The following is a 5,744-nucleotide window of genomic DNA, read 5'->3' on the forward strand; positions in this document are numbered from 1 at the left end:
TTCTAAGGGCCTGACACGTGAGGACTGAGGACTGGCCTGACCGATCCTCAGGACTTCTAGGAGACTGGGGAGAAGGCGCAAACCAGAGACTTGGTGCCCCCTGGGTGTTTCTTATAGGAAATCCTCGGAAGCTGGGTTGTTGAAATAATCTAGGGCTTCCCTGGTGAGTCAGTGGTAAAGCATCCACCTGAAGTGCAGGAGACACAGGAGACAGGGGTTCAATCCCTGGGCTGGGGAGAACCCCTGGAGAAGGAAATGGCAACCCACTCCAGTATTCTTGCCTAAGAAATTCCATGGACAGAAGAGCCTGGTGGGCTACAGTCCATGAGGCCACAAGAAGTTAGATATGATCGAAGCAACTGAGCAGGCACCCAGGCGAAATGAACACAACCCACCAATGAAAACAACTGCCGCATGGAGAGATTATCTTTCTAAAAAGAACTTTGTGAAAATGATGCCAAGAGTGAGTTTTACAATTAACTAACATATTTGCACTGGAAGAAGCACAAGCTGGAATCAAGATTGCCAGGAGAAATATCAATAACCTCAGATACGCAGATGACACCACCCTTATGGCAGAAAGTGAAGAGGAACTAAAAAGCCTCTTGATAAAGGTGAAAGAGGAGAGTGAAAAAGTTGGCTTAAAGCTCAACATTCGGAAAACGAAGATCATGGCATCTGGTCCCATCACTTCATGGGAAGTAGATGCGGAAACAGTGGAAACGGTGTCAGACTTTATTTTTTTGGGCTCCAAAATCATTGCAGATGGTGACTGCAGCCATGAAATTAAAAGACGCTTACTCCTTGGAAAGAAAGTTATGACCAACCTAGATAGCATATTGAAAAGCAGAGACATTACTTTGCCAACAAAGGTCCGTCTAGTCAAGGCTATGGTTTTTCCAGTGGTCATGTATGGATGTGAGAGTTGGACTGTGAAGAAGGCTGAGCGCCGAAGAATTGATGCTTTTGAAGTGTGGTGTTGGAAAGGACTCTTGAGAGTCCCTTGGACTGCAAGGAGATCCAACCGGTCCATTCTGAAGGAGATCAGCCCTGGGATTTCTTTGGAGGGAATGATGCTAAAGCTGAAACTCCAATACTTTGGCCACCTCATGCGAAGAGTTGACTCATTGGAAAAGACCCTGATGCTGGGAGGGATTGGGGGCAGGAGGAGAAGGGGACGACAGAGGATGAAATGGCTGGATGGCATCACTGACTCGATGGACGTGAGTCTGAGTGAACTCCAGGAGTTGGTGATGGACAGGGAGGCCTGGCGTGCTGCGATTCATGGGGTCGCAAAGAGTCAGACATGACTGAGCGACTGAACTGAACTGAACATACTTAAATCCTAACAAACAGTAGGGAAATCAAGAGTGTTATATTTCACTAAGAACTTAAGTGGGAACTGAAGTTGGAAAGAAGGACTGTATTTAGAAAAACAAAGGAGCATACTGTTGTGTATTAGTTGCTCAGTCCCGTCCGACTCTTTGCAGCCCCACCTGGACGTGCAACAGCTACATGGACTGTAGCCTGCCAGGCTCCTCCGTCCATGGAATTCTCCAGGCAAGAATACTGGAGTGGGTTGCCATTTCCGTCTCCAGAGGATCTTCCCGAACCAGGGATCGAACCTGGGTCTCCTGCATTATAGACAGATGCTTTACCATCTGAGCTACTAGGGAAGCCCAAGAGCATACTATTAGAACTAATTTTGAAAGAGGCAGAAAAACTATTTAAATATGACTCAAAACTTTTATTAAAGTTAAAAATTCTAAAAGTCCTTTTCCTAATATTTTTACTATAAATCATAGTAGATTTTATTGAATACAATTTCTCTGGAAACTGAGATGCTAATTTTAGAAAATTACATACAGTTTTGCTGAAATATCAAAACTTCTCAAAAATCGTGAACTGTTTTACCAATTTGGTATTGTGCTAATCTGTAGGAAGTCTTGATCTAAATAAGCACATCTAATTTTGCTGAGTTCCTGAGTTATTTAAGGCAGGCAGCCAGGCTTTTCTGTCATTATGACTGCACATATGAGAGTCTCCACCTCACTTTGGGGGCAACAACTCCACTTTTAGGGTTAAAATGAAAGGCTCTGGAGTCAGACAGACTTGCATTCAAACTCCAGCAGGACCAGCATTCCACGCTGTTATTCATTTAGCTGTGTGTTTAACCAATACTTCTTAAGACACATCAGTGAATACACAGAAAATGTTCCCTGCCTCCTCTGCCCTTTTAGCTGAGTCAGAGAACTAAAAAAAAAAGTTATTTCTAATTCTATAGCAATTAGAACATGATATATATTATGAGGTGGGCAAATACAGGCCATAAGAGGGGGTCACAGAATTGGGTGTGTGTGCACACTTGTGGTTGTGGCATTCATGCAAATTATAATTTTAGAAGACCTCTTGGTCACATCCCTCTAAGCTTCAGAATGTGAAAGTCACTCGGTCGTGTCTGACTCTTTGCCACCCCATGGATATACAGTCCATGGAATTCTCCAGGTCAGAATACTGGAGTGGGTAGCCTTTCCCTTCTCCAGGGGATCTTCCCAACCCAGGGATTGAACCAAAGTCTCCCACATTGCAGGTGGATACTTCACCAGCAGAGCCACCAGGGAAGCCCAAGAATACTGGAGTGGGTAGCCTATCCCTTACTCCAGAGGATCTTCCCGACACAGGAATGAAACCGGGTTCTCCTGCATTGCAGGCCGATTCTTTACAACTGAGCTATCAGGGAAGCTTCAGTATAGTCATGCATAAAATGGTGATATCAGTAATTATCTCAGAGAAATAAAATGGTGTATGCAAAGGGCTTAGTTCAGACGCTGGCACTTTGTAAACATGAAACAAATGGGAGACATCCAGACGAGAATTGAAAAGAACAAAGTTAATTTTCTAACTCAATGGACATCTTTGGAGGCCAGTATTATACAGGGTTCACCAAAGCAGCCAACTTTTAAGAGCAGAAAATACCCCCAAATGCACAATTCTGTAATTAATGCGCATTATCCCGAAGGCTTTCAATGCGCTAAAGCACAGCAACTCATAAGCTTCTCCCAGAAAGTTAATGAACCAAACAAAATTTTAACATTAGTATTATAGAGTTGTTCTGAAGATCTGAATAATTTAAAGGATGTGTGGCAGACTGTATTTTCCAAAATTGCCTTCAACAATATTCTTAGTCCCTGCTGCTCTTCCAGAGCCTGGAAGCTAGAAGGACCTCTGTGCTGGCCCCATGAATAAAACATGGCGAAAGGAATGCCGCGGCTCCGCTGAGGCTTGCCGGGGCGGTGTGGCCCTGCTGGCTCCTCCTCTCTTGGGACACGTGTCTCGGTGGCCCTGATCTCTGCGGGAGAAGTCTGCGGATGCTGAAGCAGCCCTGCTGTGGGGAGGCCAGACAGAGGAGAGAGATGACAGAGCACCGTCTGCCCCAGGCCCCAGCTGTCTGCATTTCCCCAGCCCAGACTCCAGAGACCCAAAGAGCTGAGCCTGTGGGCTGTCCCGGCCCTGCTGCTGTCTAAGTACAGCTGGGAGACAGCTTGCAGGACAGGGCCTTAGCTGATGCCAGCCAACTGCTAGAGTGGAGAGAGAGACAGACCGACAGACAGACAGAGAGAGAGAAAGAGACAGACAGACAGACAGACAGAGACAGAGAGAAAGAGACAGACAGACAGACAGACAGAGACAGAGAGAAAGAGAGAGACAGACAGAGAGAAACAGAGAGCAAGACAGAGAGAGACAAATAGAGAGACAGACAGAGAGAGAGAGACAGAGACAGACCGACAGACAGAGAGAGACAGAGAGAAAGAGACAGACAGACAGAGAGAAGGAGAGAGAGAGACAGACAGGGAGAGACAGAGAGCAAGACAGAGAGACAGACAAATAGACAGACAGAGAGAGAGAGAGAGACAGAGACAGGCCGACAGACAGGCGGACAGAGACAGAGAGAGAGACAAAGAGACAGACAGAGAGACAGAGAGAGACAGAGAAGAAACAGAGACAGACAGACAGACAGAGACAGGGAGAGACAGAGTCAGAGACAGAGAAAGAAAGAGAGAGACAGACAGAGAAAAAGAATGACAGACAGAGAGACAGACAGACAGACAGACACACGCACACACACACAGAGGGAGGGAGGAGACTGCTAGTCTTCGCCATTTTAAGGCACTGAAGTTTGGAGAGGTTTGTTACATAGCAGCAGACAGCTACTGCAGATACTGGAACCTGGAATGCAGTGCTACTATTCACAAGAAACGCAGACTTTAAAAGCCTGGCAGGAGCCTTGGGAAACTGGAGAAATCTTGACGGTACTGTTAGCAGAAGTGTGACCTTCAAGAAAGCTCCCGGTGAGATTTAAAGGAAAGTGAGAAAGATGCTGGAAGCGGAAGGAACATGGCCGGTTTTGCACCTTTGTGGAAAGCTTAGCAGCCCTGTCACCCGGAGCAACGCCGACACCAGCCAACACGCGTGAGGAGCCGGATGGTCTACGACAGGTCTCGTCAGTGTGTAGGAGTGGACTCCTGGGTCCCTCCACTTCCCCGTGGGAAACATGGGAATAAAGCGGTGAGCTAAAGAAAGACCAACTATTAACTGTAAAGGAGCCTGGGATTTCTGAGTTTGAAAATAAGATTGTTTCTCACTGGGCCATCCAGATAGCAGATAACTCTGAAGTTAAGAAATGCCTGGTAAGCCCAGATTAAATCCGGGGTTATTTTCAAGAAAATATGATCTGAAGGTGAAGCCAAGGTCGTAACTATGAACCACTTTATTAAGACCCAAGAAAAGACTCTAGGTGGTGTTTCATGGATCCTTTCAAAGAAACAAAACCACAAGACACTCTAAGAATATTAGAACTGTATATATAAGATATATAACCATACAATATAAGAACCACAGTCTAAGAATATTAAGGGTATTGCCCTACAGAAATCTTCCAGGAAAAAAAAAAAAAAAAAGGTAGAGAGGAGGTTATCTTAAAGAGATTTGTAAATGTGGCTTTGACTAAAGGAGTGGAATTTGATTCACAGGAAACTCAACAAAGTTTTTAAGGGAATCATATCAGCATGCAATGAGAAAGGAAGAGTCAGTACAAGATAAAGAGGTTCTGGTGCCTCAGAGTTCTGTGAGCAGGAATCAGGCTGAGAAAACGACCACCCCCCCAAACAGGACTAGCCTCTTGTAGACTAGGAAATAATATCCTAAGGTAAGCCAAGATTCCAGAGCATGGATCAAATGGCCATGGAAAATACTTTCTAGGCACCAGGACTAAATCCTAACCAAGCCACAAGCAACATGCTAGTTGTGAGGAGAACAGGTAACCTGCCTTCAATAGTTTAGGACAGTCCTAGAGGAGCTGCCTACCTAAGGAGCCCGGTCTGAGCAGCTGGGATATGTGGACCGGATTTACATGGTGGGATCTGGAACTGGGACTTGAGCTTGGTAGTGGGGTGAGGCTTTGGGGAGTTCAGGGGAGGGGTGAGTGCATCTTTGAAGCTGCAGCTCCAATACTTTGGCCACCTGATGTGAAGAGCTGACTCATTGGAAAAGACCCTGATGCTGGGAAAGATTGAAGGCAGGAGGAGAAGGGGACGACAGAGGATGAGATGGTTGGATGGCATCACTGACTCAATGGACATGAGTTTGGGTGAACTCCGGGAGTTGGTGATGGACAGGGAGGCCTGGTGTGTTGCGGTTCATGGGGTCGCAAAGAGTTGGACACGACTGAGCGACTGAACTGAACT

At 46.0% G+C, this 5,744-nt stretch overlaps 1 non-coding gene across 1 annotated transcript; it reads right to left on the reverse strand.

Moving 5' to 3' along the window:
- Nucleotides 1–1,604: 1,604 nt before the first annotated feature.
- Nucleotides 1,605–1,676, reverse strand: TRNAY-AUA. The gene has a single exon. It is a non-coding gene; the product is annotated as a tRNA-Tyr (tRNA).
- Nucleotides 1,677–5,744: the final 4,068 nt, after the last annotated feature.

This window comes from Bison bison, unplaced genomic scaffold (assembly GCF_000754665.1).
Source record: "Bison bison bison isolate TAMUID 2011002044 unplaced genomic scaffold, Bison_UMD1.0 scf7180017864527, whole genome shotgun sequence".
Lineage (NCBI taxonomy): Eukaryota > Metazoa > Chordata > Mammalia > Artiodactyla > Bovidae > Bison > Bison bison.